Consider the following 26,996-nt stretch of genomic DNA (forward strand, 5'->3'; position numbering starts at 1 on the left):
AGCCTTTACAAAGACAACAGAAAATTTCACTAATATCATGTCACTAATATCAAAGAAAGCCAAATTAATATACCAACATGATACCATTTTGAGAAATCTAATCAGGTAATGTAAGGAAATCGATGATCTATATTTAGAATCCAGTAAACATAGGTGAAAGCCAACATTTGATATCTCCCACAAATTCCATTTTCCACAGACTTACAAGATCCAACCTGTATTAACAACCATTTAGGTGTGATGAAATTATTACATTAAAAATATACCTTTTCCTTACACCACACACGAAAATAGACTCAAAATGGATGAAGGACCTCAATGTGAGAAAGGAATCCATCAAAATCGTTGAGGAGGGACGCCTGGGTGGCGCAGTTGGTTGGACGACTGCCTCCGGCTCAGGGCGTGATCCTGGAGTCCCGGGATCGAGTCCCACATCAGGCTCCCAGCTCCATAGGAAGTCTGCTTCGCTCTCTGACCTTCTCCTCGCTCATGCTCTCTCTCACTGTCTATCTCTCTCAAATAAATAAATAAAATCTTTTAAAAAAAAATCGTTGAGGAGAACACAGGCAGCAACCTCTTCGACCTCAGCTGCAGCAACATCTTCCTAGGAACATCGCTAAAGGCAAGGGAAGCAAGGGCAAAAATGAACTATTGGGATTTTATCAAGATTAAAAGCTTTTGCACAGCAAAGGAAACAGTTAACAAAACCAAAAGACAACTGACAGAATGGGAGAAGATATTTGCAAATGACATATCAGATAAAGGGCTAGTGTCCAAAATCTATAAAAAAAACTTAGCAAACTCAACACCCAAAGAACAAATAATCCAATCAATAAATGGGCAGAAGACATGAACAGACATTTCTGCAAAGAGGACATCCAGATGGCCAATGGACCCATGAAAAAGTGCTCCATATCACTCGGCATCAGGGAAATACAAATCAAAACCACAATGAGATGCCACCTCACACCAGTCAGAATGGCTAAAATTAACAAGTCAGGAAATGACAGATGCTGGTGAGGATGCGGAGAAAGGGGAACCCTCCTACACTGTTGGTGGGAATGCAAGCTGGTGCAAACTCTCTAGAAAACAACATGGAGGTTCCTCAAAATGTTGAAAATAGAACTACCCTATGACCCAGCAATAGCACTACTGGGTTTTTACCCTAAAGATACAAACGTAGTGATCCGAAGGGGCACATGCACCTGAATGTTTATAGCAGCAATGTCTACAATAGCCAAACTATGGAAAGAACCTAGATGTCCATCAACAGATGAATGGATCAAGAAGATGTGGTATATATACACAATGGAATACCATGCAGCCATCAAAAGAAATGAAATTTTGCCATTTGCGATGACGTGGATGGAATTAGAGGGTATCATGCTTAGCGAAATAAGTCAAGCGGAGAAAGACAACTATCATATGATCTCCCTGATATGAGGAAGTGGAGATGCAACATGGGGGGTTAAGGGGGTAGGAGAAGAATAAATGAAACAAGATGGGATTGGGAGGGAGACAAACCATAAGTGACTCAATCTCACAAAACAAACTGAGGGTTGCTGGGGGAAGAGGGGTTGGGGGAAGTGGGGTGGGTTTATGGACATTGGGAAGGGTATGTGCTATGAAGTGTGTAAACCTGGTGATTCACATACCTGTACCCCGGGGGATAAAAATATATTATATGTTTATAAAAAAATAAAAAACTAAAAAGAAAAAATATATACCTTTTCATTTAGAAAAATTCAGAAATATTGAAAAATGAAAAAAAAAACAGGATGTCCTAGATATATTTCAAAACAGAGCTGGGGAGGACTTGAGGTACAGAAAAACAAATCCACCAGTTTGTAATTAAGGCTGGAGGATGGGTCCGTGGTACTCGGTACCTGGTACCTGAAAATCAGGTACTCGGTACCTGATTTTGCATGTTTGAAGTATTCCATCCTGTTCACAATGATCTAAAACTCTTGCCCAGAGAGTCCGACATTGGGGGAATTTCCTGATGGAATAAACAAGCGGGAGAACTCGAGACTGAGGGGTTGCAGCTGCGGGAAGGTGAACAACAGGGAGACACTGCCAAGCCCCGGCCATCGGGTTCGTGCTCAGAGCAGCCGAGTGTCCGCGGTGTCCCGGGACGTCACAGACCGCATGGCTGGGTTTGTAGCAGCTGAGAGACACACGGATCCCGATCTTCCCGTTGGATGGAATCCATGAAAACAAAAGTGAAAAATGCATTAAAATAGCGACAGTAACGAGCTCAGCAGCAGCTTGGATTCCCATAAAGTCATAGGACGGGACAGGTGGGCCTTCGGGGGACAGGCGGGGGGACGGACGCATGCGGGACGCGGGCGGGCGAGGACTGGGGCAGACGGTGGTTCGTGCCCACAGGACAGCCTGGGGTTTGGCGAAGTGTCCCCATGTCGGGCGGCGCGTGCTTTGGGATTTGTGGCCGGTCCCTGTGGTCCTGCAGAACCGGCTGCTCTGCCACGGGGGGAACACGGTCTCGGCGGCCGGCAGGGCCTCGCCCGCGGCAGGAACACAGTCCGGGACGCGTGGGCAGGTGCGACTGTGCGGCAGGAAGCGGGCGAGACAGCTCGAACGTGGTCGGACTCCCAGTGTCACAGAAAGTTACTTCTCAGAGTTTGTTCCGACCGTCGGGCCACCGTTCCTCACAGCTGGAGGAAACAGGGGAACGGCGGAATGTGTCCCCCGGCTTTTCTGCCAACCGCCGCCCTCCCCACGAGGGAACACAGATCCGGGGTGGTTCTTTCCATCTTACGGAAACAAGTAGAGGCTAAAAACCCCGATTAGAAATGTGTAAACTTTTGAGTCCTGGCAGCAGAACTTAACAGAACTGCGGAGACGCAGAAGGCGTCACTGTTCTTAGTCCCGCTCATGCAGCCCCAGGCTGGCCGCGGGGCCGCTGCGGATTTAGCAGAAGGAACCCCGGCGGCTTCTCGGTGCTGCTCCGGACGCAGCCGTGGGGTCCGCCGCGCCGCCGGACCATGCCGACCCCTCGATGGAGGCCGGTTGTAGAGACCAAGACCCGCTCTGTGCTTCGAGCCTCGCCCCCAGTCGGCCGCTGCCCGCACCTCTCGGCGGATAGCTCCTCGTCCTCTGCAGGCTACGGCCCCGCCCCGGTGATGAGCAGGAAGCGCTCACATGTGAATTCCTCCCACTTGGGTCCAGCCCCGCGGACTCACTCGAGCTTCTCCCTCTTCTCGGCTTGGAAACATTCCCTCCACCGGCGAGAACCCCTCGTCCCAGCCATGGCCGCGGGCTCAGTGTCTGCTGAATGCGCACCCGCGCGAGGTTCCCACTTAACCGCGCCTCGCCTGCGTCTCTGCCTGCTGTCCCCCATCCCTCCGGCACCCCCCTGCGACACAACCGCGCTGCCGCTGTCCCTCCCCCCCCCTCCTCCCGTACCTCCGCATCATCTGCGTCCCTGCGTGTGTGGTGACTAAAATACACAGCGACTCAGAGGTTCTGCCCGCTTCTGCCCTCACTGCCCTGCGATCTAGAGGGTCCCCCTGATAGCACCGGGGTGGCCCGAGAGGGGAAGGACGTGGAAAGCGAGGGATGAACAGGGGAAGGAGAGAGAAGGAGAGAAGGACGTGTCACCCTTGTTTCTGAAGGTCTTTCTTAGGGATGCAAAATCCTAGGCTGACCCTTGGCTTCTCTCCTTGCATTTTCCCAAGATGGCACAGCGGGAGAGGTGGCGCCAGCACCGAAGGTGGACGCCTCTGGGAGTAACTGGGAGATGTAGAAGGAAGGATGGGAGGAGACTCATCGATTGGCAACCACCATAGAAAAAAATTATTTCATCATTTTAAAAAATTCTTTGATATTTTATGTGGCCAGCTCTAGAAGGATCAATTTTACTTCAGCCCCAAAGTTGGTTTTCTCCGGAGTTGATTTCAGTCCTTACATCTGGCCGCCCCAAGGCCATGACGGTTTCTGCCCTGACTTTCGCCCACTCCTGAGTCCCGCACTTTCCACTCCACAGGATATGCAGCTTTGAACCACCCAAGGATAGGTCTTGGGCTCAGCACACTCACGTGGCTGTGACGGTTCCTCTTGGTTCCACACACGATCTTACTGGAACCAGAGGCCTTCGCTCTGGATTCTTCTCGTTCGGGCCCTTGAGAGAACCTGCAAGTCCAAACAGCTGTGAGCCATCGAGGGGCTGTGCACACGGAGATGACCGTGTCAGGGGCACGAGCAAGTGCAACTGACTCCCAGTCTGAGCTCCGGAAGTGACCGGCTCTGAGGAAGGAACATGGGGTGAGCGTAGCTCTGGGAAAGCAAGTGAAGGGAACTACGGGAGGCGGAGGTCTGAGCACGTCCCACGTTACCGCAGGCGAAAGGCTGGATTTGGAACCTGCAGCACCGCAGCGGACCCAGACAGGCACTGGCCTGAGATGATCAATGATCTATGATGGGGGCAACTGCTCTCCTTATGGTGACTGCAGAGATTACCCATCAGTGTGTCCTTTTTTTTTTTTTTAAGATTTTATTTATTTATTTGACAGAGAAATCACAAGAAGGCAGAGAGGCAGGCAGAGAGGCAGGCAGAGAGAGAGGGGAAAGCAGGCTCCCTGCTGAGCAGAGTCCAATGTGGGGCTCCATCCCAAGACCCTGAGACCATGACCTGAGCCGAAGGCAGAGGCTTAACCCACTGAGCCACCCAGGCGCTCCTGTGTGCCCCTTTTATCGAAGCACACGAATTTGCATCTGGGCTGAGATCTTCTGCTCCTAACAGTGACACACACAACCCGTTGGGTCTTTCAGCATTTTATGATTCAGAGCAGAGATGCGACCACAGCAGCCATGGTGCCATCTTTGCCTGTTTCTCCTTCATTCTGCTCTCACCATCTGCTGATCCATTGTCTTCATGCTCTCGTAAGGCTTGTAGTTGATGGCACTTAATTAGTTTGCCTGTGCAATTCGGTGAGGAGGTTTGAAGCAGCCGACCCAGATGTTCCAGAAGGCAGCAGAGCAGCGATTCTTCGAGACCCCCACCCCCATCGTGAGCTCTCCCCAGCGGCTCTTTTCCCTTTGAACCCACTGACCAAAGTTTTCACCCCTAGAATGCCTCGTCATAGCTAGGTCTGTTAACGGGAACAGCCAGCGGTGCCTAGTGAGAGCACGGCCACGGTCCTGCAGGGCAGGGAGCTGTGGGGACGTGCAGATGCAGCCGGACCTGCTCCATGCAAATGGTGGTTTAAAGTAGACAAAGCATTCCTGATTGTGTGTGTGTAGGGCAGAGGTCATGCTATTATTGTCTAGTTTTGTGTGCTTGAAAACGTCCATTAAAAATTGTATTTTATTTTTTAAATGTTTTAATTTTTTAAAAAATATTTAAGTAACTCTAAATCCAACATGGGGCTCAAACTCATGACCCCAAGACCAAGAGTTGCACATTCCTCTGACTGAGCCAGCCAGGGGGACTTAACATTTGCATTTTATTTTATTTTATTTTTATTTCATATTTTATTAATTTATTTAGGATTTTATTTATTCATTCATTCATGAGAGACAGAGAGAGGCAGAAGGAGAAGCAGGGAGCCCCAAGGAGCAGGGAGCCCGGTGTGGGACTTGATCCCATGACCCTGCGATCATGACCTGAACCAAAGGCAGATATTTAACTGAGGCACCCGGGCACCCCTGAAATTTGTATTTTAATGAGCAAATGTGAAACAGTGTTCTTTGAAGTTATAAGTGTTCAAACTGAAATAAAATATTGTGGGTGAAGTATAGTGTTACAGAATTAGCCCTGAAAGTAGGGGGGAGTGAGGTCATAGTCAACAGTAAACAAAAGACAGCAAGAAGCAGTTTCTTGGTGAAAAGACTGTTGGAAACTCATGTGAAGTGTATGGTCATGCCACGGGTGGGGGGACTGTGGGCGTTCAGAGACCCCGGTGTGGCAGGAGCCAGCAGTCTGAGTTCCCTTGTGAGCAGGTTCTGTCTCCTGCATGGCTTTGCCCTCAACCCCGGGTGCAGGCCCGGGAATGCCTCACCCATGCAAGTGACCCCGAATTAAGAGGGGAGTCTGGTCACACCCCAAGAGGTGCAGGACGCTGGCGAATGGGGACTTGCAAGGGAAATTATCGTCTTGTTTGGGGTCATGTGGGGATTGGGGATACCCGCATTTTGAGTTGGTAAAGATGCTTTCGAAATGGGGTATTTTCCGACTAAAAAGAGCTCTGGCCATAAATGGCAAGAAGCATGGAATTTAAAGTCTAGGAAGACCAGCGTCCTGCCCTGGGGGATCGTCGCTATTTGGAAAAGGTGAGAAAACACCGAGGAGCAGGCCGCCCTGGAAATCCCGCACCGGGAGTGCTCCGGGGCGCTTTCTGTGGGGGCTGGAGGCTGGCCCCACGCACAGAGGCGGGAAGGGACCCCGGAGGAGGCGGCCACCCCGGGCGGGTCGGTGGGAACTTGAACCAAGAAGGCAGCTTCGGTCGGAGGCAGGTCTCCGGCCGCCGCCAGGTGCGCGGACCCCGCCTCTGCCCTCCGGACCTTCTAGTGTCGGACGAGCTGCCACCCGGGCCCGGGACCGCGCAGCATCGGTCACTGTCCCATTGCCGTGCGCTCGTGGCGGCCCCGGGAGGGGGAAGGGCGAGCCTACGCGCGTCCCAAGGTCGGCAGAGAGGAGGGGGCCTCCGGGCACCGGGTGCGGCCGCGGGGAACGCGGCGGTCACAGCTCTACGGAAAGCTCCGGAGGCTGAGCGAGGGTGCCGGGAGGTGGAGGGAGGGAAGGTGACGCGGGCTCCGTGCTGAGCGCTGAGCCCGCCGTGGGGGAGGGGCGAGAGGTCCGACCCCGCGGCGGGAAGGAGGTCAGGACCTGAGCTGACCGAGCCGCCCCGGCGCCCCCGGGGTCACGTCTTCGGCTCTTTTTAAAGGTTTTATTAATTTGTTTGAGCGAGAGCAGGGGTGGGGTGGTGGAGGGAGAGAGAAGCCGACTCCTCCCTCGGCAGGGCGCCCGTGGGGGCTCCATCCCGGACCCCGGGCCCGCGACCCACCGAGCCGCCCCCCTCCCCGGGAGATTTCGTCCACGAGAGGCCGCAGGCGCGGTAGCGGCCCGGGGGCACGTGGCCATCGCGCTCCCCGCGACTCCCTGTGCACCTTCCGTGTCCCCTCGACGCCGGACCCCAGCCGCGATTCCGAGCTGGTCCCCGGGGCTGGGGAGCGCGGCCGGCTCTCCCGTCGCACCCCTCTGCGTCTCAGCGGGAACCGCCCGCGGCTGACCCGCCGCACCTGCGGACGATGATGGCGATTTGCTCCCGGGACCAAACTGGCTCCTCCCCGAGGGGCCCCCGCGCTCCCCGCGGAGGGTCAGCGTGACCCCGGCGGGCGGGGCAGGGCGCCTCCGCGGGGAGGTCTGGCGGGGAGCCCTGTCCCTGCAACTGCGGCTCGTCGGACCGGCGCTTCCCCGCACGCAGCTCCGCAGGGGCGGGGGCTTCCTCCTGCTTGGGGCGAACCCGTGGGCAGGAACGGGCGTGCGCTCGTGCACGTGCGCGGACGGGGCAGGAAGCGCGCCCCCGCCTCCCTCGGAGGCCAGCGGCTGGGCAGACGCGTGCGTGAGGCCGCAGCGAGGGAGCTGCCGCAGGGGCCACAGGAGGCGGTGCGGGGCGGGAGGCTCAGGCAGATGCTGGGGGTAAGGAAGGCTCCAGTACTGCGGCCCAGTAAAACCCAGCGGCCTGGAGGGCAGGGCATTTGCGGGTCCCTCTAATCCGGACGGACGAGCGCCAGCCTGGGTCCCTTCCTGCGGCTGCTGGAGGTGACGCGGGGCCGCAGGACGCGGGGTTCGCTCCCGGCGTCAACCCTGTGGCGGGGGAGTCCACCAGAGGGTCAGGAGGCGACCCCTCGCCCAGCTCCATGGAGGGGAAGAGCGGACCCGGGGCAGAGAACAAGCAGGGGTGTGGGGACGAGGATGGCGGGCAGGTGTGTGAGCAGGTGCGGGCGGGCGGGCGGGCGAGAGCCTGAGCAGGTTCGAGACGCGGCGGCGATGGGAGAAGGGGTTCCGGGAGGGGGAGGGCGAAGCTGCGTCGGGTGCGGGAGTGAAAACAGGCCTCGGCTTCCTTCCGGGGAAGTGACTTCAGCCGCCGCCGGAGGAGACCCAGCGAGGCCGGGAGAGCAGTGCGAAGTGCCCGCGGCTGCCGGACCCGAATGTCCCCCTCAGTTCCTGCCCGCGTCGAGCAGCCAGAGCCTCTATCCCAAAAGCCAGCTCTGGGTCGCGTCAACGCTTTTTATCGTTTTTTCGGTTTCCGGTTTACTATTTCTGCTTTGACATTTGTGATTTCCCTCCCTCTAAGTACGTTGGGCTTAGTTCACTTTTTTTTTTTTTAAATTTCCTCGAGGTACAGAGTGAGGTGGTTTTACACCCAACGTGGGGCTCGAACTTAAAACCCAAGACCAAGCGCTGTATGCCCCGCCGACTGAGCCACCAGCCGCGACATCTTTCCTTTTTCTCAAGGTAGGCGTTTGTGGCTGTGCACATTCCTCTTGGAACTGTTTTCACTGAATCCCATACATTCACCGTGTTGCGTTTCCGTTTATGCTGGTCTCAGACTATTTCTTGGATTCCCTTTGATTTCTTTTCTGCCCCGGGGGTGTTCACGACTGTGTTGTTGAGTCTGCCGGCCTTTGCGAATTTTCCTGCTGTTACACGTTTCACGACATGGTGGTCAGAAAAGCTACTCGGTATGAGGTCAGTCCTTGTAAATCTGTTAAGACGCGTTTGGGGACCCAACCTGTGATGCTTCCTGGTGAGTACTGTGTGTGCGGGGAAGCCTGTGGACCCCGCCGCTGCTGGGCAGGTGTTCCCGCGTCGGTAGGGCGAGGCGCTCGGCCGTGCAATGCTTCCTTACTGATTCTCTGTCTCCTGATTGTCCGGTGTTGAAAGTGGGGCTGTGGCTCCTACTTTAAATAAGTAGAAAAGGGCCCTTCTATCTTTGTTTAACTTGATGCAGCAAGTGGAGAGAGAAAATGTTAGTAAGATGAACCCTGGTTCATTTCAAGTCACACAAATCGGTGTGAGTGCTGGGCTGTAGAGAGGCTGTTGTTCCCATTTTAGTGTGCGTGTTCTACCCTTGTATCCCTGGTATGGCAGGTAACCCACAGAAGGAAACAGCGCCTGCCATAAAAATAACTCCTCCCACCGCTTAATGGGAACTTGTGATCAGTAACTGACCTGAAATCCACCTTGCAGGTCCACGGGAGGCTTACCAGTGGTGTTCCATATTAATGAAAACCTTCCTTTCAATGAGCAAACAGGTGCACAGTGCTGACACTCCCCAGGTGGGACCAAGCTCCTAAGTGGGTGACTGTAACACAGTAGGAGCTTTCAGATGTGGAATCCTTGTCTGCTCAAGGATGAAGCCTCTGACCCAAGGTTCCACTGTCCTTCCCATATTCACAGATAAGGGAACGGGTTCTCAGAGCTCCAGGGTGTGTGCTAATGTCCCAGCACCATTAGTTATCACTGAGGACCAGGGAATAAGAAACGAAACCCCTACTGGGTGAATCCAGCTGATGGTGACAAGCTACTCACTACGTGTTTCCTGTCTTGTCCACACAACAGTCCCCTAACATGGACCCAATTTTCCCAAAGAGCAAGAAAGTTTAGTAACTCAGAGATGTTTTTCTCGGTATCATATACTTTTCCTTTCTGATGGTGGCTTTTCAATCCTACAGTAACAATTAGGATTATTGCCTTTGGAAGACTTTGTGTCTCTTATCAGAACAAGTCTGTCTTTCTCTTGGATGTCACAGAACCTTTGTTTTCACTCATAAGGGCTCAAACCAGCCTTTACTCTAATGCATCCCCCAAATGGGCTGCGGTCATTTTTGAACTCAGGTACCCAGCTTAGTTGGTTCTGGAGTTTATAAATGAGAACCAAAGAGACAAAATGTAGGAACTCAGAATCTCAAAGAGATGTAAAGCAATCTGCAATGGTTTAATGATAGGAGAGTTTAACGTGTGTTATTGAGGTGTAATTTACAAATGAAACTGTGTATAGTGAAGGTGTACAACTTGTTTTTTTTTTAAATTTTGGTTAACATACAGTGTGACATTGGTTTCGGGAGTAGAATTCAGTGATCACTTACCTATGACACCCAGGGCTCATCACCAGAAGGGCCCTCTTTAATACCTGTCTGGATTGGCTGCTTTGAGTAGTGATTACTTTTCCATGTGGACTGAGTTGAGTGGGAGACCACTTTGATTAAAGCTCTCTAGGAACTTCTCACCATGTTTCAATCTGTGGAATTATTAATAACTAGAATTCTTCAGCCAGTAGGGATATTTTCTATACTGAATAGAATATCTGAAGACATTTTAGGGACAAGTTGTGTATCCAAATGGCTACTGACTTTTTGAAAAGCATTTTGCGTACTGTCACTCTAAATATATAATACAGAGTCCTCATAAGTTGGATATGAATCCTCTTGGAATTTTAGTTAGATAATCTTTAGTTAGATAGTCTTAAATTTTATATATTTTTGCATTTCCATTTAACCTTATTAATGCATCATAATGGCAGACAGGACAGCCATGAATTGTAAAGCTGGTACACTGTATTCTCATTGTCTCCTCCCACATACTCACTCATGAAGCACATGTTTATCTCGTACTCATTATGTGTCAGCCACACTTTAGACCAAGAAAGGCATGCTTCTGAGTTCACGGACTCTGTATTCCGATGGGAAGTCAGAACATGAAAGTAAATAGAAATACAAAGTAATAATATGAGATCAGTGTCCGTGACCTGTTCTCCAGGTCGAGTCTCCTGTGGAATAGGACTGTGTCTCCCTTTCAGAAGAAAAGGCCCAGAATCCCTTTATGAGGTCCTAGAATGAACACGAGTCCTCCTGAGGCACAGACAGCCTCCCCTTCCCTCCAGTCCGCTCTGACCACTCGCAGTGTCTTATCAGAACAAAGCCCTGAGAACCACAGGCAAGAGGATCTGAAAACCGTCTTTTTTTTTTCAGTTTATTTATTTTCAGAAAAACAGTATTCATTATTTTTTCACCACATCCAGTGCTCCATGCAAGCCGTGCCCTCTATAATACCCACCACCTGGTACCCCAACTTCCCACCTGCCCCACCACTTCAAACCCCTCAGATTGTTTTCCAGAGTCCATAGTCTCTCATGATTCACCTCCCCTTCCAATTTCCCCCAACTGCCTTCTCCTCTCTAACTCCCCTTGTCCTCCATGTCTTTTGTTAACAATTGGGGTTGGGTCTTTTGCCAGTGTCTTCCTCTCCCAGAACGTCCCTCCAATCCTGCATGGACATGAGTAGGAATCTTCAACACGATTCTCGCCCCCATGGCTGTCACCAGTCTTTAGGTTCTTCTTTCCGCTGAGATTCCACTCGCAATGGCGGCTCTGGTCTTTGGAAACCCCTGTCCCCTCTTGGGTGTACACTTGTCCCTCACAGCCACTGAATGGCTTGCAGCCTTGTGCTCCGTCAGTGTCCTGAGCACCTTTCCGTGGGTCCTTCTTCTTCCCAGGACAGCGGGGAGGATGCTCAGAGGAGGAGCCCCCAAGGTCACTGGTCCTTCCTGTCCATCTGCTGGATTTCCAGGGTCTTCATTAGTATCCATGTTCCTGAGAAAGCTACTGGTCTCCAGGACACGGACAGCCACACCAAAGGCAAATGGGTTTGCTCATCTGTCGGTCCTAATACAGGTCTTGTCTTCTTGGTCCATCTCTGAGGCCATGTTTATTGGCCTCGTGGTCTGGCCCAGCAGCTCCCTGGTGCTGTTCCTGCACCAGCACCCCCAGACAGTGTGGTGTATTCATGCCCCCAGTGGTTACTACCGCAGGGTCCCCTGGAGACCAGAGCCGCCCCCCCATCCCGATGCTGGTGACCACATGTGTTGTCTTCTATGTGCGGAATTCCATTCTCGCTTTTCCTGTCCTCACTCTAATAGGCTCTTCTCTGTGAGTGACGCATAATTCTCGTGTTCTGGTTTTGTGTTTTTCTATTATTTGTCCCTTACTGCTGATCCTCAGGGATTCTCCAGCTCCTAATTTCTGCTTTTGAATGTTGAAAATGACCATGAAGAACCTAAATTTATAGAAGTCAGTTTCAACAATAGCCAAGATTATACTGTTCAGTAATCATTCACCAAATACCAATATATAAATTTTATTTTTTCAGTGTTCCAAGATTCATTGTTTATGCACCACACCCAGTGCTCCATGCTCCATGCCCTCCTTGATACCCACCACCAGGCTCACCCCCCCACCCCTGTCCCCTCCAGAACCCTCAGTTTGTTTCTCAGAAAACATGACCTCAGAGATGGACCAAGAAGACAAGACCTGTATTAGGACCTACGGATGATCAAACCCATTTGCCTTGGGTGTGGCTGTATGTGTCCTGGAGATCAGTAGCTTTCTCAGGAACATGGATATTAATGAAGACCCTGGAGATCCAGTAGATGATCAGGAAGGACCAGTGACCTCGGGCGCTTCTCCTCTGAGCAGTCTGAACAGTCTCTAATGGTTCATCTCCCCCTCTGATTTCCCCCAACTCCCTTCTCTCCTTCACCCAGTGTCCTCCGTGTTATTCCTTATGCTCCACAAGTAAGTGAAACTGTAAGATAATTGACTCTCTCTGCTTGACTCTCTTCCCTCAGCATAATCTCCTCCAGTCCCGTCCATGTTGATACAAAAGTTGGGGATTCATCCTTTCTGATGGAGGCATCATACTCCATAGTGTATATGGACCACATCTTCCTTATCCATTGGGCTGTTGAAGGGCATCTTGGCTCTTTCCACAGTTTGGTGACCGTGGCCATTGCTGCTGTGAACATGGGGCACAGATGGTCCTTGTTTTCACTACATCTGTATCTTTGGGGTAAATACCCAGTAGTGCAATTTCAGGGTCATAGGGAAGCTCTATTTTTAATTTCTTGAGGAATCTCCACACTGTTTTCCAGAGTGGCTGCACCAACTTGCATTCCCACCAACAGTGTAAGAGGGTTCCCCTTTCTCCATATCCTCTCCAACACACTGCTTCCCGTCTTGTTAATTTTGGCCATTCTAACTGCTGTAAGGCGGTATCACAATGTGGTTTTTTTTTTAAGATTTTATTTATTAATTTGACAGATAGAAATTACAAGTAGATGGAGAGGCAGGCAGAGAGAGAGAGATAGGGAGAGCCTGACGCGGGACTCGATCCCAGGACCCTGAGATCATGACCTGAGCCAAAGGCAGCGGCCTAACCCACCAAGCCACCCAGGCGCCCCCCCAATGTGGTTTTGATTTGAATCTCCCTAATGGCTAATGATGATGAACATTTTTTCATATGTCTGTTAGCCATTTGTATGTCTTCTTTGGAGAAGTGTCTGTTCATGTCTTCTGCCCATTTTTTTAAAAAGATTTAATTTATTTATTTGACAGAGAGATAGCAAGAGAGGGAACACAAGCAACAGGAGTATGAGAGGGAGAAGCAAGCTTCCTGCTGAGCCGGGAGGCTGATGCGGGGCTTAATCCCAGGACCCTGAGACCATAACCCGAGCCAAAGGCAGAGGCCCAACCCACTGAGCCACCCAGGCATCCCATTTCTGCCCATTTTTTGATGTGATTATCTGTTTTGTGTGTTTGAGTTTGAGGAGTTCTTTACGGACCTTAGATATGAGCGCTTTGTATGTAGTGTCATTTGGGAATGTCTTCTCCCATTCCATGGGTTGCCTCTTTGTTTTGTTGACTGTTTCCTTTGCTGTGCAGAAGCTTTTGATCTTGATGAAGTTCCGAAAGTTCATTTTCTCTTTTGCTTCCTTTGCCTTTGGAAATGTGTCTTGAAAGAAGTTGCTGTGGCCAGTGTCGAAGAGGTTACTGCCTGTGTTCTCCTCTAGGATTTTGATAGATTCCTGACTCACAATGAGATCTTTTATCCATTTCAAGTTTATCTTTCTGTATAGTGTAAGAGAATAGTCAAGTTTCATTCTGCTACATTTAGCTGTCCAATTTTCCCAGCACCATTTATTGAAGAGACTGTCTTTTTTCCACTGTATATTTTTTCCTGCTTTGTTGAAGATTAGTTGATCATGGCATTGTGGGTCCATATCTGCACTCTCTACTCTGTTCCACTGGTCTATATGTCTGGTTTTGTGCCAGTACCATGCTGTCTTGGTGAGCACAGCTTTGTAGTAAAGCTTGAAATCAGGCAATGTGATGCCCCCAGTTTTGTTTTTCTTTTTCAACATTTCCTTAGCAATTCGGGGTCTCTTCTGGTTCCATATAAATTTTAGGCTGGCTTGTTCCAGCTCTTTGAAAAATGCTGGTGGAATTTTGATCAGAATGGCACTGAAAGTATAGATGGCTCTAGGCAGTATAGACATTTTAACAATATTTATTCTTCTAATCCATGAGCAAGGAATGGTCTTCCATCTTTTTGTGTCTGCTTCAGTTTCTTTCATGAGTGTTCTGTAGTTCCTTGAGTACAGATCCTTTACCTCTTTAGTTAGGTTTATTCCCAGGTATCTTATGTGCCACAGTAAATGGAATCAATTCTCTAATTTCCCTTTCTGTATTTTCATTGTTAGTGTATAAGAAAGCAACTGATTTCTGTGCACTGATTTTGTGTCCTGCCACATTACTGAATTGTTGTATGAGTTCTAGTAGTTTGGGGGTGGAGTCTTTTGGGTTTTCCATATAAAGTATTATGTCATCATGAAGAGGGGGAGTTTGACTTCTTCATTGCCAATTTGAATACTTTTTATTTCTCTTTGTTGTTTGATTGCTCTTGCTAAGACTTCTAACACTATGCTGAACAACAGTGGCGAGAGTGGGCATCCTTGTCGTGTTCCTGATCTCAAAGGGAAGACACTCAGTTTTTTCCTACCGAGGATGATATTCCCTGTGGGTTTTTCATAGGTAGATTTTATGAAGTTGAGGAATGTTCCCTCTATCCCTTTACTTTGAAGGGTTTTAATCAGGAATGAATGCTGTATTTTGTCAGTGCTTTTTTCTGCATCAATTGAGAGGACCATATGGTTCTCCTCTCTTCTCTTATTGATTTGTTCTATCACACTGATTGAATTGCAAATGTTGAACCACCCTTGCACCCAGGGATGAATCCCATCTTGTCATGGTGTATAATCTTCTTAATGTGCTGTTGGATTCTATTAGCTAGGATCTTGTTGAGAATCTTGGCATCCATATTCAGCAGGGATATTGATCTGAAATTCTCCTTTTTGATGGGGTCTTTGCCTGGTTTGGGGATCAGGGTAATGCTGGCTTCATAGAATGAGTCTGGAAATTTTCCTTCTGTTTCTGTTTTTTGAAACAGCTTCAGGAGAGTAGGTATTATTTCTTCTTTGACTGTTTGGTAGAATTCCCCAGGAATCCATCAGGTCCTGGGCTCTTGTTTTTTTTTTTTTAAGTTTATTTTCATTTAATAGTGTAATTATAATTATTTAATTATATATGTCTTGTTTTCTTTTTTTATAAATTTTTAAATTAACATATAATGTATTATTAGCCCCAGGGGTACAGGTCTGTGGATCATCAGGTTTACACACTTCACAGCACTCACCACAGCACATACCCTCCCCAATGTCCATAACCCAACCACCCTCTCCCTACCCCCCTACCCCCAGCAACCCTCAGTTTGTTTTGTGAGATTAAGAGCCTCTTATGGTTTGTCTCCCTCCCCATCCCATCTTGTTTCATTTTTTCCTTTTTATCCCCAAACCCCTCACTGTGCCTCTCAAATTGTTTTTTGGGATGTTTTTGATCACTGCTTCAATCTCCTTACTAGATATTGGTCTATTCAGATTGTCAATTTATTCCTGATTCAATTTTGGCAATTTTTAGGTTCCCAGGAATGTATCCATTTCTGCTAGGTTGCTTAACTTATTGGCGTATAACTGTTGATAATAATTTCTGATGATTGTTTACATTTCCTTGGTGTTAGTCTTGATCTCTCCCCTTTCATTCACAATTTTGTTAATTTGGGTCCTCTCTCTTTTCTTTTGGGTTAGTTTGGCCAGTGGTTTATCGATCTTATTGATTCTTTCAAAGAACCAGCTTCTAGTTTCATTGATGTGTCATACTGTATCCCTAGTTTCTATCTCATTGATCTCTGCTCTAATCTTGATTATTTCCCTTCTTGTGCATGGGCTTGGCTTAATTTGTTGTTGATTTCCCTGGGATCATGACCTGAGCCAATAGCAGAGGTTTTAACCCCCTGAGCCACCCAGGTGCCCCTGGATTTTTCAAATTTTTTTGAGTGAGGCATGGATGGCTATGTATTTCCCCCTTAGGACAGCCTTTGCCATATCCCGTAGGTTTTGGACCAATGTCTCTTCATTCTCATTGGTTTCCATGAATTGTTTAAGTTCTTTTTTGATTTCCTGGTTGATTAAACATTCTTAAGCAGAGTGGTCTTTAGTTTCCAGGTGTTTGAATTCCTTCCAAACTTTTTCTTGTGATTGAGCTCCAGTTTCATAACATTGTGGTCTGAGAATATGCAGGGAATAATCTCAATCTTTTGATGTCAGTTAAGCCCTCGTTTGAGACCCAGTATGTGGTCTATTCTGGAGAAAGTTCTATGTGCGCTCGAGAAGAATGAGTATTCTGTTGTTTTAGGGTGGAATGTTCTATATATATCTAGGAGGTCCATCTGGTCCAATGTGTCATTCAAAGCTCTTGTTCCTTTGATTTTCTGCTTGGATTATCTATTACTGAGAGTGGCATGTTAAGATATCCTGCTATTAATGTATTCATATCAATATGACTTTTTATTTTGCTTAACAGTTGGCTTATGTAGTTGGCTGCTCCCATATTCAGGGCATAAATATTTATAATTGTTAGATCTTCTTGGTGGATAGTCCCTTTAAGGATGATGTAGTGTCCTTCTGTATCTCTGACTACAGTCTTTAGTTTAAAATCTAATTTGTCTAATAAGAGAATTGCTACCCCAGCCTTCTTTTGAGGCCCATTGGCATGGAAGATGCTTCTCCATCCCTTCACTTTTAGTCTGGACGTATCTTTACATTCCAAATGGGTCTCTTGTAGATAACATATGGACAGGCCCTGTCGTTTTTTGTTTTTATTTGTTTGTTTGTTTGTTTAGGCCCTGTCATTTTATCTGATCTGCAACCCTGTGCCATTTTATGGGAGCATTTAGGCCATTCATGTTGGGAGTGGTTATTGAAAGATAGTTTTTATTGTCATCATGTTGCCTGTGAAGTCCTTGTTTCTATAGTTTGTCTCTGTGAATTTCTGTCCTATGTCACTCTTGGGTTCTTTCTTCTTTTATAGACCCCCTTCCTTAATATTTCCTGTAGTGCCAGCTTGATGGTCACATACTCTTTTAAACCTCACCGGTCTTGGAAGCTCTTTATCTCTCTATCCATTTTAAATGTCATCCTTGCTGGATAAAGTATTCTTGGCTCCATGTTCTGTTCATTTAGCACCTGAATATGTCTTGCCATCCCTTTCTGGCTTGCCAGGTCTCTGTGGACAGGTTTGACATTATTCTGATGGACCTTCCTCTGTATGTAAGGAAACTTCCCCTAGCTGCCCTCAGAAGCTCTTGTCTAAAATTATGATTTGTGAGTTTTGCAATTAAGTGTCTTGAGGTCTTTCTAGATTTGTTGATTTTGGTGGGTGTTCTTTCTGCCTCTAGGACTCGAACACTTGTTCCATTCCCCAGATTAGGAAAATTTTCATCCAGAATTTGTTCCACTATATCTTCTAATCTTCTCTCTCCCTCCACCCCCTCAGGGATCCTAACAATTCTGACATTGGAATGTTTCATGGCATAATTCATTTTCCTAATTCTGTTTTCAATGCTTCTAAGCTGTTTGTTCCAGGCCTCCTCCAGATCCTTTTTCTCTATCATTTTGTCCTCTAGATCACTAATTCTGTCTTCTGCCTCAGTTACCCTTGCTGTTAGAATATTTATTTATTTTTTTTCCAATTTATTTATTTTCAGAAAAACAGTATTCATTATTTTTTCACCACACCCAGTGCTCCATGCAAGCTGTGCCCTCTATAATACCCACCACCTGGTACCCCAACCTCCCACCCCCCCGCCACTTCAAACCCCTCAGATTGTTTTTCAGAGTCCATAGTCTCTCATGGTTCATCTCCCCTTCCAATTTACCCAAAAGCACATACCCTCCCCAATGTCCATAACCTTACCCCCCTTCTCCCAACCCCCCTCCCCCCAGCAACCCACAGTTTGTTTCGTGAGATTAAGAGTCACTTATGGTTTGTCTCCCTCCCTATCCCATCTTGTTTCATGGATTCTTCTCCTACCCACTTAAGCCCCCATGTTGCATCACCACTCCCTCATATCAGGGAGATCATATGATAGTTGTCTTTCTCCGCTTGACTTATTTCGCTAAGCATGAGACGCTCTAGTTCCATCCATGTTGTCGCAAATGGCAAGATTTCGTTTCTTTTGATGGCTGCATAGTATTCCATTGTGTATATATACCACATCTTCTTGATCCATTCATCTGTTGATGGACATCTAGGTTCTTTCCATAGTTTGGCTATTGTGGACATTGCTGCTATAAACATTCGGGTGCACGTGCCCCTTTGGATCACTACGTTTGTATCTTTAGGGTAAATACCCAGTAGTGCAATTGCTGGGTCATAGGGCAGTTCTATTTTCAACATTTTGAGGAACCTCCATGCTGTTTTCCAGAGTGGTTGCACCAGCTTGCATTCCCACCAACAGTGTAGGAGGGTTCCCCTTTCTCCGCATCCTCGCCAGCATCTGTCATTTCCTGACTTGTTGATTTTAGCCATTCTGACTGGTGTGAGGTGATATCTCATTGTGGTTTTGATTTGTATTTCCCTGATGCCGAGTGATATGGAGCACTTTTTCATGTGTCTGTTGGCCATCTGGATGTCTTCTTTGCAGAAACGTCTGTTCATGTCCTCTGCCCATTTCTTGATTGGATTATTTGTTCTTTGGGTGTTGAGTTTGTTAAGTTCTTTATAGATTTTGGATAGAATATTTAGATTAGACTGGATCTCATTGACAGCATTTTTAACTTCTGCAGGTTAGCTCTCACTTCTGCCCTAATTGATTCCATGCTGTCACTAATGGTTTTCTATAACCTGGCCGTTGCCTGAATAGTTGTTACCCTGAATTCCCTTTCCAACATATGTGTTGTGTCCATATGTGTCCATATCCAATAGTTCTGATGGAGAGGGCACAGTCTCTGGATTTTTCCTCTGTTGAGTGTTCCTCCTCCTAGTCATGTTGGTGAGAGGTGGTTGAGGAAATGTATAGCTGAATATATCAACTAAGATCCAGGCAAGGTGCACCCTGGAACATTTGGGAGCAATCAGAAGTCACCACCAAAAAGAGAGAAAAAAGGAAAAGCAAGAAACAGAAAGAGAGAGGGAGAGGGAGAGAGAAAAGAAAAAACTCAGCCAGAATGAGCCCTCAAAGTAAGATTTTTAAGATATACGAACAAAAACAGACAAAAAGACTGGTAAAAGTAAATGACAAGAAAGAACCCAGCCAAAATGAACCCCAATTATAAGACTTATATGACCCAGCAATTGCACTACTGGGAATTTACCCTAAAGATACAAACGTAGTGATCCAAAGGGGCACGTGCACCCGAATGTTTATAGCAGCAATGTCCACAATAGCCAAACTATGGAAAGAACCTAGATGTCCATCAACAGATGAATGGATCAAGAAGATGTGGTATATATACACAATGGAATACTATGCAGCCATCAAAAGAAACGAAATCTTGCCATTTGCGACAACATGGATGGAACTAGAGCGTCTCATGCTTAGCGAAATAAGTCAAGCGGAGAAAGACAACTATCATATGATCTCCCTGATATGAGGGAGTGGTGATGCAACATGGGGGCTTAAGTGGGTAGGAGAAGAATCCATGAAACAAGATGGGATAGGGAGGGAGACAAACCATAAGTGACTCTTAATCTCACGAAACAAACTGTGGGTTGCTGTGGGGAGGGGGTTAGGAGAAGGGGGGTAGGGTTATGGACATTGGGGAGGGTATGTGCTTTTGGGTAAATTGGAAGGGGAGGTGAACCATGAGAGACTATGGACTCTGAAAAACAATCTGAGGGGTTTGAAGTGGCGGGGGGGGTGGGAGGTTGGGGTACCAGGTGGTGGGTATTATAGAGGGCACAGCTTGCATGGAGCACTGGGTGTGGTGAAAAAATAATGAATACTGTTTTTCTGAAAATAAATAAATTGGAAAAAAATAATACCAGGACAAAAACAACTATACAGAAACAGTGACAGAAGAAAAAGATGGGATGGTGGTTATAAATCCTCGATGTGGGTGAGGAAGGTTATTTTGGTTCTTCCTTGTTGTATCTTGATACCTTTGTTAAAGGATTCAAACTTCCAGAGATAAAGGGAAATTAAAACTGGTTTATATATAGGGATAGAATTGATTAGGGAAAAAGGATTACCTTGCAGCTTATATATATGTGTATATTAATAAAAAGAAGGGGGAAAAAAGGAAAATACAGTTATATGTATGGGAAAAGTTGGTGTTAAAATGTTATTATGGGGGTGACTGGGTGGCTTAGTTGTTAAGCAGGTGCCTTTGGCTCAGATTGTGATCCCAGGGTCCTGGGATCGAGTCCCACATTGGACTCCCTGTTCGGCAGGAAGCCTGCTTCTCCCTCTCCCTTTCCCCTTGCCTATGTTACCTCTCTGTCTGTGTGTCTCTCTGTCTGAAATCTTTTTTTTTAAGGTTATTATGGAGTATGTTGTATTAAACCTCTAGTTGTAATGGTAAGTAGGTTTAAAAAATTAAAAGAACAAGAATCATGAGAACGAATTAAAAAAATTGTATCTATGATATATACAGGTTTTAGGGCAAGACAGGGAGCTTAATATATTGTTTTCTTCTGATGTTGGGGTTTTACAGTTTTAAGGGGACCCCGTGGTGGTTGTCCTCTTGTTCTTTTGGCTTGTCTTCTTGGGGCGGGGCCTGCCACATTGTTGTTCTGTCAATCTTGGGCTGAGTCACCTTGCAGGTTATCAAGGGGCTGGGCTCTGTGGAAACCGGTTTTTCAGACTTTTGTTCTCTGTAGGTTTTTGTTTTTTGGCAGCTTTTTGCAGCTTTTTGGAGGGTCAGAGCAAAGAGTCCATACCCAGACCTCCGCCTCAGAGAGAAGCCTCAGCCTGCTCCCCTCTGGGTGGTCCAGAATACACAGACTCCCCCTCTGCAAACTCTGCTGAACACACAACCCACTATGGGCAGTGTGCTCCCCAAGCCACTGTCTCAGGTGTTACCCTAGGGGCTCGCTTGTCTCTGCACCCCCATGCCACTGAAACCGCGAGTGATACTGGTCTGGGGAGCCTGCTTCTGCTAGCTGCCTTTGCTGGGTCTGATGTCTGGGGACCAGGACCATGCAGGGTGCACTCATACCCTGCTGTCGCACAGGTCGCAGAAGGCTGCCGCAGAGAGATCCCCACCAGAAGTTGCGCTGGGTTCTCCCAGGCGTGGGCTGGGAGTGTTCAGCCCCTTGGCTGGTGGCAGGAGGCTGCAGTCCTAGAGAGTGCCAGCCAGTGCCCACACCAGACTCTCCCAGGTGCAGGCGGGAGGGCACCCAGCTGAGCAGGGGTGCAGTCAGCCGAAACGTGAGCTCAGGGACCTGGAGACTCTGCTGCACTTTCTCTGGTGTGGGTGGTCACTGGCTTTGGCCCATGCCCTTGAGTGCCCAATTCCACCAGTTGCCCCTAAAGATCTTTTGCTGTTTTTGGGTGCCGTCAACCAGACTCCAAGTTAATTAACTCCAAGTTAATGCTGGTCCCCAAGCACAGGGCACTTTTGTGTTGGGGTATTACTTTCCAACATGTCTCTTCTGGTGGTTCCCTCTCCCTTCTGCTTATCCTCTGATCTCAGTCCGAGTGTTCCCACTCTGCTTTACTCTCCACTTGTGTCTTCTGCCCCCGTAGAGATCCAGAAGTGTATAATCTTATACCTCAGGCTGATTTCATGGGTGTTCAGAGTGTTCTGGTAGATATTTCACTCACTTAAGGGACTGGTTGAAATGGGGTCTCCTACTTCTCTGCCATCTTCCCCCTCCTCCTCTGAATACCATTTTTTTTAACATGAAATACACAATGGTCTTCTTTATATATTTATTTGAGATATAATTAACCTATAACATTATGCAAGTCTAAGGTGTACAACATGTTAATTGGATATATTTATGATTGCCAAGGTAGCATTAGCCAACACCTCTGTCACATTATGTAATTATAACTAGAAGTTTGTACCCTTTGATCTCCTCCCCACCTACCAACTACCAATATGTTAAATCTGTTCTCTGTATAAGTTCATTTTTGTTTTAAAATTCTACATATAAATGAGTTCATATAATTTCTTTGTCTTTGACTTATTTCACTCAGTACAGTACTCTCAAGATTCATCCATGTTGTTGCTTATGGAGAAATTGCTTTTCCAAAAATATTTTATTTATTTATTTGACACAGAGAGAGGGAACACAAGCAGGGGGAGTGGGAGAGAGAGAAGCAGGCTTTCCGCTGAGCAGGGAGCCCGATGTGGGGCTCAATCCCAGGACCCTGGGATCATGACATGACCGAAGGCAGACACTTAATGACTGAGCCACCCAGGCACCCTGCAAAGTTGCTTTTTTGTGGCCAAATAATATTCCATTGTATATATGTACCACATCTGTTTTTTAAATTTAATTTAATTTTTTCAGTGTTTCATTTGTGAAACCCCCATTCCATGGGTTGCCTATTTGTTTATCCATTTTCCCATCAGTGGACACGGGTTACATCCATATCTTGGCTTTGGTATCAGAGTAAATCTCGCCTCATAAAATGGGTTTGGATGTGTTTCCTCTGCTTCAGTTTTCTGGAAGAGTTTGAAAAGGGCTGGTATTCATTTTTTAAATGATTGGAAGAATTCAGCAGTTGTGCCATCTTATTCTGGGATTTTCATTTTTAGATCTTTGATTACTGATTGAATCCTCTTGCTAGTTACAGATATGTTTAGACTTTCTTTTGGAGACAGTCTTGGTAGTTTGTAGGTGTCTAGGAAATGATTAATTTATCCTGGGTTATCCAGTTCTTTTGAACAACAGTTGGTTCTTCTATTTTCTTGTGATCCTTTTTCTTTCTGTGACATCAGTTGTAATGTCCTCATTAACTTCTGATTTTATTTACCATTTCAAAAAAACCTACTGTCATTATTGTTGGCTTTTCTCTTCCTCTTCTACTGTTTTGTTTATATTTGCTCTCATCTTTATTATTTTCTTCCCCCTGCTAAATTTGAATTTAGTTTGTTGTAATTTTTATAGCTCATTGAGGTGTAAAGTTATTTACTGATTTTTTTAAAGAACTATTTTTTAAAAATTTATTTTCAGCGTAACAGTATTCATTGTTTTTGCAACACACCCAGTGCTCCATGCAATCTGTGCCCTCTCCAATACCCAACACCTGGTTCCCCCAACCTCCCACCCCCCACCCCTTCAAAACCCTCAGATTGTTTTTCAGAGTCCTCATCACTGTAAACTTTCCTCTTAGTACTGCTTTTGCTGCTACCCATAAGTTTTTTTGTTTGGTTTTTTTTTTTTGCCAGATACTTTTTTTTCCAATTTATTTATTTTCAGAAAAACATTATTCATTATTTTTTCACCACACCCAGTGCTCCATGCAAGCCGTGCCCTCTATAATACCCACCACCTGGTACCCCAACCTCCCACCCCCCCCGCCACTTCAAACCCCTCAGATTGTTTTTCAGAGTCCATAGTCTCATAAGTTTTTTTTAAATTATTTATTTGAGAGAGAGAGAGAGAGAGCACAGACAAGCAGGTGGAGCAGGGGCAGAGAGAGAGGGAGAAGCAGGCTCCCCACTGAGCAGGTAGCACAATGTGGGACTTGATCCCAGGACCCTGGGATCATGACCTGAGCTGCAGGCAGATGCTTAACCAGCTGACCCAACCAGGGATCCCTGCTGCATCCCATAAATTTTGATATGTTGTGTTTTCATTTTCTTTGATTTTTACTTAAATTCTAGTGAGTTAAAATAGAGTACAGTATTGGTTTCAGGGGTAGAATTCAGTGATTCATTAACTTACACACAACACCCAGGGCTCATCACAAGTGCCCCCCTTAATCCCTGTCACCCATCTAGCCCATCCCCAGTGTTTTCATTTTCATTTGTCTCATATTTTTAAAAATTCTCTGATCTTCAGTTTGACTTTCTTGTTCAAGTCTGTTGTTTAATTTCCTCATATTTGTAAGTTTTCAGCTTTCCTTTCATTGCTGATTCCTGGTTTTATTCCACTGTTGTCAGAAAAGGTACTTGGTAGGATTTCAATCCTCCTAAATACATGTTCTGTGATATACTGTGGGATCCGTCCTGGAGAATATTCTGTGTACAATGGGGAAGTGTATCGGTTGCCATTGGGCAAAGTATTCTGTGTTGGCTGCACTTGGTCTGTCGTGTTGTTTAGGTTTGGTGTTTCCGTACAGATGCTTTGTCTGGGTGTTCTACCCTGTAACTGAAAGTGGGACACTGAAGTCACAAACACTCTGTTGCTGTGCGTTTCTCAATTCAGATCTGTCAATGTTTGCTTTATATGTTTAAGCAAAAAAAATGTTGGGTTCATATATGTTTATAATTGTAATATCTTCCTGGTAGATTGACCCTATTACCATGCAATCAATTTCTTTGTCTACTATGACAGTTACTGAATTGATTATCTGATAAAAATACAGCCACCTTTTCTGTCTGTTCCCAATTGCATGGAATATCTTTTTCCATCCCTTCACTCACAGCCTGTGTGTGTCTTTAAATCTATAGTGAGTCTCTTGAACAGTTGGATTTTATTTTATTTTTTATTTTTGAATGATGCGTGGGCCTACAGAACCAAGACCACTCTGTCTCTACCCTCTTCCCTGTAAAAATAAACTCTCCTTCCCTCTCCCTGCTCTGTCTGCTTTTCTGCTGGGGCCTGGGAGGATCAGTTGGCCCCTAAGACTTGTGCCCCAAGACACAAAGAACCAGCATCCCCTGTACATACACACCATACACAGTTTGCCTCTGAGCCGAGGGAGACCAGGAAGCAGCAGGAGGGCTTGTGAAAGCCCTCAGCCTTCCACTAAGAGCGGAGCACGGCTGGCCGGTGATGGTGGGCAGCAGTTTTGGGAGCAGCAGCACGAGGAGCATGTGGGGGGCAGCTCCTTGGGTGTGGCTGAAAGGAGTGGAGTCCATTGAGTGGGCCTCAGGGAGAAGTGGGGGAGGCAACCACCCAGGCCCTGTGTGATCAGAGTGAGGCACACACAGGAACCCCCAAAGCCACCAAGTCAAGTGATCTTAGGACTAGAAGAGACAGACTCCTTCCTGCGGGAGCTGCCCCCCTCCCAAGCCTCCTGAAGGCAGGGCGACCTGGAAGGATGTGACAGTGAATGGTGGGGGCTCTGCTGCAGGTAGGGGTACACCCAAAGCAGAGGCACAATGTGGTGTTGAGGGAGGACCGGGACGTGTATCACCTGTGGTGTGGAGGTGTTGGACCCATCCAGCTGGCATCTGCCTTCTGTAAACCTGGAACAACCAACCTTGCTGGGCAAGCTGCCCCAGGTCCTGGCGACAGCCCGCCATTTCTCCCCAGTCCCAGGTCACCTGCATCTCACACAGCTGTCCAGGGCTCATGGAGGAGCCAAAGGCGAGCTGAAACGCTGCAGGAAGTGACGGGATTTGGAGAGTGCCTAGCATGAGGGGTCGGGCACCAGCTCCTCATGAGAGCACTCCAGGGTGCAGACCGAGCTCCGCACCTGGGCAAATCCCACAGAGAAGAGCTGACGGTGGGTGAGCCCCACCGTGGGCAGCCACTGCTCCCCGCACTTTCCCAGCCGAGCTCTGGAAGTGTTTGAGGCTGACTCAGGCTCCCTGTGGCCAGTGGTGCTCACCCCAGCAGCTGGTGGCCAGTGAGCCTCCCCCAGCTGACCTGGTACTGGCTGTGCTTACTGCCTCTCCATGCAGGTCCCGTGATTCTGGAAGGTTGCCAGTGAGTCATTTCGCCACAGGTTCCCTTCCTTGTCCTATTCAGTCCCTGCATCCCCAAAGGAGTCAGCTCATGGCCCATCGCAATGCCGATGCCACCAAAGTTCAGGACCTTGGGGTGGTTATGGGTGCAGAAGGGGGTCTGCAGGATGCTGGCAGGGAAGACGGTTTCATTCTTGGTTGGATGGTGGTCGGCTTTCACTGTTGGGGGGTCATGCTCCACTGGTCCTGGATGGGAGGCTTGTGGGCCAGTCAGCCATTACCTTAGCAGAGACGTTGTGCAAATGTAACACATTCTGGAGGAGGGAGTCTCGGAGACTTCCTGCCCATCGTAAACATCATCCAGCTCTTTGGGCTCCAGGACAAAGTCCAGGGAGCCAGTGCTCTCATAGACAGTGTCTGCTTTCTCCTTGGCGGAGACTTACCGCTGATGGGACTTACCCGTCCAAGCAGCTGCCCCGGGACATCCTCAAGGTGATCTTGCTGATCATTCCCTCAGCAATTTCCTTGCTTTGCCAGTCAAATGTGGCTGCTGCAGAGAGGCAGCCCAGGGTGAAGCCAAGTGTGACATCCATGTTGGAGACACAGGTCTGCTGCCCTGGCCCGCAGGACTTCTTGGTGCCAGGGAGGGTCTCCAGCAGCTTCTCTGTGTAGACTCAAAGCAGCAGTTCACACTCCGGGTCGTCTTCTGCACCAGGTGAGAGTTCAGGATGCTTGGCTCTATGTGGCTGATGAGCTCTGACACTTGCTGCAGATAATCTGTCCCGTAGACTGCCAAGGGCTCAGAGTCCGCCAGCTCTAGTGGGGACTGCAGGAAAGACAGAAACTCCAGCCAGTGCGTGGAGGGGGCCAGGACCTGCAGCTCCGCCATGTTCATGGTTGGATTTTATTTTTAGAAATCTGTTCAGCTGTGCTGTCTTTTGGGGAATATAATCCATTTAGGTTTAAAGTAATTATTGATGGGGTGCCTGG

At 47.7% G+C, this 26,996-nt stretch overlaps 1 pseudogene; it reads right to left on the reverse strand.

The window, feature by feature from the left end:
* Nucleotides 1–2,893: 2,893 nt before the first annotated feature.
* On the reverse strand, nucleotides 2,894–26,901 carry LOC122913399 (annotated as a pseudogene).
* Between the last annotated feature and the right edge of the window lie 95 nt (nucleotides 26,902–26,996).

The sequence above is a fragment of the Neovison vison genome, chromosome 7, assembly GCF_020171115.1.
Source record: "Neovison vison isolate M4711 chromosome 7, ASM_NN_V1, whole genome shotgun sequence".
Taxonomy (NCBI): domain Eukaryota; kingdom Metazoa; phylum Chordata; class Mammalia; order Carnivora; family Mustelidae; genus Neogale; species Neogale vison.